Source organism: Hylobates moloch, unplaced genomic scaffold, assembly GCF_009828535.3.
Source record: "Hylobates moloch isolate HMO894 unplaced genomic scaffold, HMol_V3 SCAFFOLD_5, whole genome shotgun sequence".
In the NCBI taxonomy this organism is placed as follows: domain Eukaryota; kingdom Metazoa; phylum Chordata; class Mammalia; order Primates; family Hylobatidae; genus Hylobates; species Hylobates moloch.
This window is the reverse complement of record NW_026652280.1, coordinates 98,788,281-98,798,151: the sequence shown is the minus strand read 5'-3', so window position 1 is coordinate 98,798,151 and position 9,871 is coordinate 98,788,281.

Here is a 9,871-nt window from a genome sequence, read left to right as displayed (position 1 = left end):
ATCGCTTGAACCTGGGAGGTGGAGGTTGCAGTGAGCCAAGATTGTGCCACTGTGCCCCAGCCTGGGCGACAGAGCAAGACTTCATCTCAAAAAAACTGATGGTGAAGGAAGGAGAAAAGAATGCGGTAGTTTGAGGGTAATGGAATTATTTTTCTTTTTTCTTGTATAGAAGAGATTTAAGTATGTTTTTGGCAGAGGGAAGAAATTACTACTCTATTAATGGGAGGCAGCAATGGCATAATGCAAAGGTTAGGGGAGGAAAGAAGGACAAAGTGCTTTTGAAAGGTCACTCTCAACAAGGAGGGGGAAAATAATCTCTCAGAGACAGGAATTTAGGAAGAGAGGGAAATAGAGGAAGATACTAAAGAGTTACAAAAAAATTACTTTGGAAGCTTGCGCAGGTTGGCCTAGAAACCTCTATGAACAAGAGCAGCAACAGTGGGGTTAGAGGAAAGTGGAGAAGATTGGGAATTATCCCTGTGGGAAATTGGTCCCTCTCTGCCTTTCAATTAAGTTGTGTGTCCCAGGTGAGTTGTGAGGGTACTTGGAAGGGAATGATGAAGGATTTAGGGAAAAGGTGGGGCTGAGAGTTGGAGGGTCAGATATAATCTATTACAATGGCAACAATTAAAAACGATAATATCCAATATTGGCAAGGATGTTATCATATACCGCTAGTATAATTTTTCTGGAAGGCCAATTTGGCAAAATGTATTAAAATCTTTTCAAATGTGTATACTTCGTGGCCCTCTATTTGCAGTTCTAAGTATTCAATCTAAGGAAATAAAAGATATGTACAGATATATTCAGTGCTCTTTATTTCTTTGAAACAGAGTCTCACTCTGTTGCCCAGGCTGGAGAACAGTGGTGCGATCATGGCTCACTGAAGCCTTGACCTCCCAGGCTCATATGATCCTCCCACCTCAGCCTCCTGAGTAGGTGGGACCACAGGCATTCTCTACCACTGTCGGCTAATTGTTTTATTTTTTGTAGAGACAGGGTCTCCTTATGTTGCCCAGGCTGGTCTTACTCTTGGGATCATATAATCCTCCCACCTCAGCCTCCCAAAGTGTTGGGATTACAAGCACGGGCCACCACACCTGGACTCACTCGGTACTATCCCTGATAGCCAAAAAAAAAAAAAAAAAAAAAAGAGGGAACAATCAAATTTTCAACAAGGCAGTAGAATGCAGCACATGGTTAGAAGATAATACTTATCAGGCACTAAAAATGTAGAAAAGTATTTACTGGCATGATCAGATGATCATGACATTAGTAAGTATAAAAGAAAACATAATACATAAAATATAAGTATGTTCCTATTCTTTTAAATACCTACCTGTCTACATACACAGATACATGGATACACATATTTAGAGAGAGGGCGGGAAAGAGAGAGAGAGGTATCTGGCTTGAGCAGCTGGGGAAGTAGTGTGACCATTAGCTAGGACAAAGAATTTAGGAGAAATTAGCAGTGTCGGTGCAGAAAATACAGAGTTCCTGTTAAATTTAACCTGTGAAATATCCTGGGGATATGCCACAAGCGTGGCTGCACACAAAGGTCTGAACCTGGAGAGAGAGATTTCAGCTATAGACAGATCAGGAGCCATCAGCCTTTAGGGGCTGGTTAAAACTTAGGGGTAGTTTATACTACCCTGAAAAGGAGTAAAGAAGAGAGGGCAGCCAAACACAGACCGTCTCCCCCCATCATCAGCAAGGAAACAATACTATTTACAGGGTGGGCAAAAGGAGTAGAGCCTGCAAAGAATAGTCTCTAAGATTGCTAGCAATCTATAGTTCTACTACCCCAGCTGACTACTGGAAACATGTAACCTTGTTTCTACTTTATTGATAAAATGCACAGGAGCTCTCCTCCATCACCTTTCCTCACTTAAGGGTCTGTGTATAATTCTGACTCATGCCTTTAACCCTTCTGCCTAATTCAGAGGCGACTTCTCACCTCCTTGTAAAGGCCAACCAATTCCTTGAATCCGCTAACTTCTCAATTGTCTCCCTCTGATGGTGTACTCTGAGGTATTCTCTTTATCAAACATTTTCAGCATCTCCTATGCCACTAGCTTTGTCTCCTTTACTTACAAATATGCCAGGATTTTCTCGATCCTGAGAACTCTAACTGGCATGATTATCTCCAATATTTCCTGCTGTTTCCTCCCTATAGTGCCAAACTTCTCCAATGCATGGTCTACACTCACTCCACAGCCCTCTTCCTTATAAACCACGGCAACGTCAACCAACTCCCTAAACTGAAACTGCCACCTCAAAAGTTACTGGTAATCTCCTTATCTTAAAATCCAGTGGGTTTCATGTGGCCATCACAGTCTTTGATCTTCCTGCAAATTTGATGACGCTGACCATCTTTCTTTCTTGAAAACTCTTTCCATTTTGGTTCAATAAACACTTACTGGTTCCCCTTTGGTTCAATAAACATTGATTGAACACCTCTTAGGTGCTAAAATAAAAAAGATACAATACTTGATATCGGAGTGTGAGAAGTTTTAACCTAGCTGGGCAGTGTCAATGAATTTCACAACAGAGATCTTTGCCCTGTTGAGAAAGGCTGAAGTGGTAGATGCAAACTCTGTGAGTTGAGGAGTTGAGCCAACTTACAGTGGGAAGAGAGGGAGAGGAAATAGCAAATGTAATTGATGTTGTCAAGAAATTTGCTGGAGAAGAGAAAAAGAAAACTTTCTAGAAAATGCCTATAAGTGGCTATAGGACAATGGAGCAGTGTTTTCAGAATGTGGAGAGACTTCAGCATGTTCTTAGAATGAAGAGAAGGTGCAAGTAGACAAGAAGAAGTTGAAAACAGAGGAGAGTGAGAAGATAATCGATGGGGCAAAGTCCTGGAAGTACCAGGAAGGGTTGGGATGCATATCACAGAGCTGCTATGAACAGAGAGGGCGCTCTTCCACTAACATCGTACTTAAGCATGTATGATTTGAGGGTGAAAAAGAGTTCCTCCTTTGGTACTATACTGGAGAGGTTATAAATAGGTGGCCCAAATACTTGGCCTAAAGATGTGTTTTTTTTTTGTTGTTTTTGTTTTTTTTTGACCTGCACAGAATTTTAAAGTAATTGGAACTTGTTGCTAACACTTACAAATCATGAGATTTCAAATAAAAATCTGTACTACCAGCTTCTTAAAAACTAGGCTGGGGTGGTGGCTCATGTCTGTAATCCCAGCACTTTGGGAAGCCAAGGCGGGTGGATCATCTGAGACCAGGAGTTGGAGACCAGCCTGGCCAACATGGTGAAACCCGTCTCTACTAAAAACACAAAAATTAGCCAGGTGTGGTGGTGTGCGCCTGTAATCCCAGCTGCTCGGGAGGCTGAGGCAGGAGAATCGTTTGAACCCAGGAGGTGAAGGTTGCAGTGAGGCGAGATCATGCCACTGTACTCCAGCCTGGTGATAGCCAATCTGTCTCAAAAAAACAAAAAACAAAAACAACAATAACAGACAAACAAAAATGTGGAAGATGCGGCAACACTCACGTTGGTAACGACACAGCTGACTTTAGATGGGCCATGGCCTCTCCAGTCTCCACAGCTCCCTAACGCTTACCACTGGACCACTTCACTCATTTGCATGATAGTCCTCTAGGCATCTGATTCTGTCACTCCTTCGATTATTATCTCCCCTGCTTTTCAGACTGACTCTTCCATGTTACTTTCAGTGGCTTCTCTCGCTCTTGTATTGGATAGCTAGATGTTACTTCTGTTCTCAATCTTTTCCCACGTTTTTCCTCTGATAACTTGTTCAACTATCATTTCCATGTAGATCACTTGCAACTCGGTATTATAAAATCATTTAATACTGAAGTTGAAAAGGAATTTAGAAATCAAATAATTCAATCTTCTCCATCTCTGAAATCTTGTTGGGTAACAGAATTCTGTAACTCAAAAGAACTTTAGAAATTAATCAGCAGTTTAATTTACAAATAAGGAAATTGAGGTCTCGGAGAGATTAAGCAATACTTTCTACCTCACCACACAATTCTGAGCAATTCAATACACATTTACTGGGCTCCTACTTTCTGCAAGGCACTGTGGGGGGATATAAAGTTGAACAAGGCAGAATTCCTTCCCTCAAGAAAGCCACTTCTGTGGGAGCAGACAGACATGCACTGTGGTCTGTCCTATAATGTGGTAAGTCCTATAATGGAGAAATGAACATAATATTATGGGACAACAGAGGGAAGCAAAGTTTCTTTTTTTTTTTTGAGATGGACCCTCGCTCTGTCGCCAGGCTGGAGTGCAGTGGCGCCATCTCCGCTCACTGCAACCTCCACCTCCTGGGTTCAAGTGATTCCCCTGCCTCAGCCTCCCGAGTAGCTGGGACTACAGGCGCACGCCACCATGCCTGACTAATTTTTTGTATTTTAGTAGAGACGGGGTTTCACCATGTCGGTCAGGCTTGTCTCGAACTCCTGACCTCGTGATCCGCCCGCCTCGGCCTCCCAAAGTGCTGGGATTAGAGGCATGAGCCACTGCGCCCGGCCCGAGAAGCCAAGTTTTAATACTGGATATCTGTTTTTTTAACTAGATGAGTAGGATCTTAAGAAGGGGATGGGCACGTTCTTCCTTATAGCTATCATTGCGTGTATATATCTTTACTATATGAGGGAATAGACTTACGCAAGTGAAGGGATTTGTCCAAGATGACACTGTTAATTAAAGACAAGGTTAGGCCTAGAAATCAGGTCTCCTAACTCCAACTCCAGTGCTCTTTCCCTTATATCTCAGTGTGACATATCACCCCTTATCTCTCTTGAGCACTATCCCATATTGTTAATTGCCTGTTAGGCATTTCTTCCAGTTAGGGTGGATCAAAAATCCTGTGGCCACATACAACACACAACAATATACATAACCATAACAACATACATCATATCTATTTTGGCGATAAGTCCTGTTAACTTGTCCTTCCAAATGTTTTTTGGGGATGAGATGCAGTGGCTCACGCCTGTAATCCCAACACTTTGGGAGGTTGAGGAGGGAGGATCACCTGAAACCAGGAGTCCAAGACCAGCCTGGGGAACATGACAAGACTCTGCCCTACAAAATTTAAAAATTAGCCAGATACAGTGGTGTGCACCTGTAGTCTCAACTACCTGGGAGGCTGAGGCAGGAGGATCTCTCGAGCCCAGGAGTTCAAGGGTGCAGTGAGCTATGATCATGCTCGCTGCACTCCAGCCTGGGTGACAAAGTGAGACTCTGTCTCAAAAAAAAAAAAAAAAAAAGTCTTTTTATCTAGGCCTTTCTTTGGCAACCACTTCTACGATCCTAGTGGAAGTGGGCAAACTTATTATCTTAATATGGTTTTGCCTTCAGCCTCTGAAAGACTCATAGAGCCTTATAGTTGAAAACAACCTTAGAGGTTATCTATATCCAAACTTCAGCTGAAGACAGAATTGCTTCTGTATTACTTCTGATCCTGACAATGGTCAGCCAGCTGCTGTGCAGGGCACTCCCTACCTTCAGAGGCAGCTCATTTCACTAGCAGACACCAAGGTAATTACAAAGTTCTGTCACTCACCTATGAAACATGTTTACTAACGTGCCAGACACAGTGCTTGGGACACTGGATATATAGCTGCACAGGGTCCCCATTGGCCGTAAGTAACTTTCAGTTGAGTCTCTTCATCTCTAACATGGAGATTATTGAAGGCTTCTTGTGAAAATCACCTGGTATGAAGTGTGTAGAAATGCTCTTTAACCAAGTGCAATACATGTAAGGCTTTCCCCTCCGCTCCCTCCTCTTTTTTTTTTTTTTTTTTTTTTGATTGAAGACAGGGTCTTGCTCTGTCCCCCAGGCTGGAGTGTAGTGGTGTGATCTCAGCTCACTACAGCCTAGACCTCCTGGGCTCAAGCAATCCTCCCACCTCAGCCTCCCAAGTAGCTGGGACTACAGGTGCACGCCACCACGCCCGGCTAATTTTTGTATCTTTAGTAGAGATGGGGTTTCACCATGTTGCCCAGGCTGGTCTCGAACTCCTGCACTCAAGTGATCCACCCGCCTCAGCCTCCCAAAGGCAAGGGATTACTGGCATGAGCCACCATGCCCGGCCGGCTTTCCCTCTCTTCGGTTATGTAATGTACTGGGATGGGAGGCTGTGATTCCGTTATCATCTTTTAAATTACATTTTATACATACAAAAGAATAATTATAATGTATATATGTGTTATATACATAATTAGATTAATACCCATAAACCTACCATTTATCCCAAAAACTGCACCATTACCAATGGCATCCACCTGTGTGTTTTTTCTCCTCCCATCCCCAATCTCTCTACGGTAACTATTAATACATTTTGTGCTTATCATTCCTTGCTTTTCCCAAAGTTTTATCATATATATGTAAACACTATATTGCTTAATTTTGCTTGTTTTGGAACTCCTGGGCTCAGGTGATCTTCCTGCCCTGGCCTCACAGAGTGCTGGGATTACAGGCGTGAGCCACTGAGCCTGGCCCGTTCCTAAGATTGATCCGCTCCAATTATGTACTTTGTACCCATTTTCCAAGCCTCATCTTCTTCACGCAGCCTTCAGATCACAGGAGCACAAAGTGATCTTTCCCGTTTCTGAACGCCTCTAGCACTCATTGTCTATTAAAAACAAAAACAAAAAACTGATCTTATGTGCCATTAGGCCAACTAAACACAAGCTCCTTGGAGAGCAAGGAAACTGCTTATCATGGTAAAAGAACACTGAATGGGGCCAGGCGCAGTGGCTCACGCCTGTAATCCCAGCACTTTGGGAGGCCAAGGCGGGCGGATCACCTCAGGTCAGGAGTTCGAGACCAGCCTGGCCAATATGGTGAAACCCTGTCTCTACTAAAAATACAAAAAATTAGCCGGCAGTGGCGGCAGGCGCCTGTAATCCCAGCTACTTGGGAGGCTGAGGCAGGAGAATTGCTTGAACCTGGGAGGCGGAGGTTGTAGTAAGCCGAGATCGCGCCACTGCACTCCAACCTGGGGGACAGAGCAAGATCTTGTCTCGAAAAACAAACAACATGAAAACAAAGAGCACTGAATGGGGAGTTGGGTCGCCAGGGTTCCGGGCCATTTCACCTTGACAGGCAGTGTCCTTGGACTCGTCCCCTTCACCTTCCTGAGTGTCAGCTTCTTTACTTGACAACCTGTTTTTTTGTGTGTGTGTGTGTGAGGAACTTCTGAGACAATGGATATAACGCGCTTCTTAAACTGCGAAGCATCCTCCTGAAATCAATGTTCGTGCCATCGTTGGTTCCCCACTCCTAGAGGGGCCTCTGCACAAAGACCCAGGCCAGTGACTCGCTGTGTTTGGGGACGGTCGTGTCGCCCCCAAGGCGGGGGCCAAGATGCTTCCTTTCTTCTGGATCTCCCAGGCAGCGCCAGGTCCCGAGGCAGTGTTGACTGAGGTTAGGAGTTCAGGAAAACGGCCAGGAGGACAGAGGGCGCTGTCCCCCCTAGAACTGAGCAGGGCGTTAGATTTAGAGGAGGTGTTCGATTTACGCATGCGCATCATCTCCGGGAAGACCTGGCAAGACCCAGCCAAAATTGGCTCTCTCGACTCGGTTTTTCCCCATCTAGGGCTACCTCTTCTGGGTGCGCATGCGTCCTGCCCGGGTGCGGTTGGCTGATGATTCCGTCTGTCACTGGCAGAGCCAGAGCAGGGAGGCTGAGGCTCCGCTTCCCGCCCATCGGCAGGGGCGCGGAGAGTGGACTGGGGTCTTTGGCCGCACCCACTGCAGTGTCAGACGAGCGGATTGAGGACACTTCCCGGCCGCGGGCTGCAGGCTTGGAAGCGTTGGTTGGCCGAAACAATGCTTCATTTGCCTTGTCACAGCAGGGAGGACGCCGGGGGAGAGGGGTGAGGGGACTGCTGCGTAGGGCGGCGGGACTGGCGCTGCATCCGAGCAGGGTCCGAGGGCCAGTTGCCAATCAGCCATTTATTGAGCTTCTCCTGTGTGCCATACACTTAGGTATATGGTGATTTCTGCCTTCGGGGAGTTTACAGCATAGAGGAGATTAAACAATTGACTTTATTGCCTTCCCTCGACCTCCCTTCTACCCCTTCGCCTTAGATGGAGATTTTCTCTTTCTGAACCCGGAACCGCTCCCTCCTCCCCGCCCGGCTATAGCTGGCAGGGCAGGGATTGGATGCCACGGCCGGCGCCAGCCTTCGCTCTCCGCCAAGGGTAGTGACACAGGCGAGGACGGGCCCCGCAGGTCACGTGAGGGCGGGGCCTGGCGGGCTCGTGACCTTCCCGTAGGCGGGGTCCCTCCCCTCCCAGCTCGGGCCGGCGGCGTCGTCACCAGCTTTTATGGGGCACGTGGCGGCTGATGCACAGTAAATAGGAGTGACTCTCCCCTACGAAGGCGGGGACCGCACTTTATGAGACCAAACAAACTGCCCGAGCGAAGCCCTTGGAGCTGTAAACACTTGGCAGCAAGTACAAAGCAAAGGTGGCGGGGCGGAGGGGGTAACGGGGGCGGGGCGGGGGGCGGGGGATTGTCAAATGTAAATCAGTCCGACGAAGCACTAAATCCTGAGCCCCAGCTCCCAGGCTGATCTGAACTAGACCTAGCAGGGAGAAGTGCGGGAGGCTATAGGAGCTTCCTAGTGCCTCATTTTCCTCTTGGGCCTCTGGTTTACCAACTGTGAAATAGGGCAGGGGAATGGACTTTGGACAGTGACACAGCGATTTAAGACAGCAAACACAGTGCCGGGCGCGGTGGCTCACGCCTGTAATCCCAACACTTTGGGAGGCCGAGGCGGGCGGATCACGAGGTCAGGAGTTCGAGACCAGCCTGACCAACATGGTGAAACCCGGTCTCTACTAAAAATACAAAAATTAGCCAAGTGTGGTGGCACGCGCCTGTAATCCTAGCTACTCAGGAGGCTGAGACAGGAGGCAGGAGACTCACTTGAACCCAGGAGGCGGAGGTTGCAGTGAGCCAAGATCGCGCCACTGCACTCCAGCATGGGCGACAGAGCGAGACTCTCAAAAAAAAAAAAGACTGCAAACAGATACGAGGGGGCTGATACGAGGGGGCTGTATTGGCTCCAGTAGAAGTGAGCCATTCTGGAACCTGGGGTGGGGTTGCCCAAGTGTCCCTTTCACATCCGCTGTTCTGAAACAAGTTTCCACAATCACAAGGCTGGAAAATTTACTCAGCCCATAGGACTGAGGGGTGTGAGTCAGAAGAACATGAGCTACAGAGAACTGGTCTGGCCTTCTTGGCTGGAACAAATATGACCCTTTGCCTCCTGCCTACCAAGAGCTGCCTCTTTGGATACAGGAGCCCAGTGGGTGCTAATTCTTCTGTGGACCGATATCTGAGTCCAGGAAACTGGGACCCTAAGGATCTGTGCTGCTTCAGGAGCTGATCTTGCAGCCGAAAAGTAAAGGAGAAGCTACAAAAAGTTATATGCTCTTGAGTATTATTTTAAAAAATCTATAGGGTTTGTAGTATTCCACAGTTTACAGAGTGCACTTTCACATGCATTATTTCATTTTAGCCCCACTGAATACATACTGAGTGCCAGACATAGGGACAGATACAAACATGGACAAGGCAGTGCATTTTTTCTTTTTTTTTTCCCCAAGACAGAGTCTTGCTCTGTCACCCATGCTGGAGTGCAGTGGCACGATCTTGGCTCACTGCACGCTCTGCTGCCCAGGCTGGAGTGCAGTGGCACGATCTTGGCTCACTGCAACCTCTGCCACCCAGGTTAAAGCGATTCCCCTACCTCAGCCTCCCGAGTAGCTGGGACTACAGGCGCCCGCCACCACACCCGGCTAATTTTTTGTATTTTTAGTAGAGATGGGGTTTCACCACGTTGGTCAGGCTGGTCTCGAACT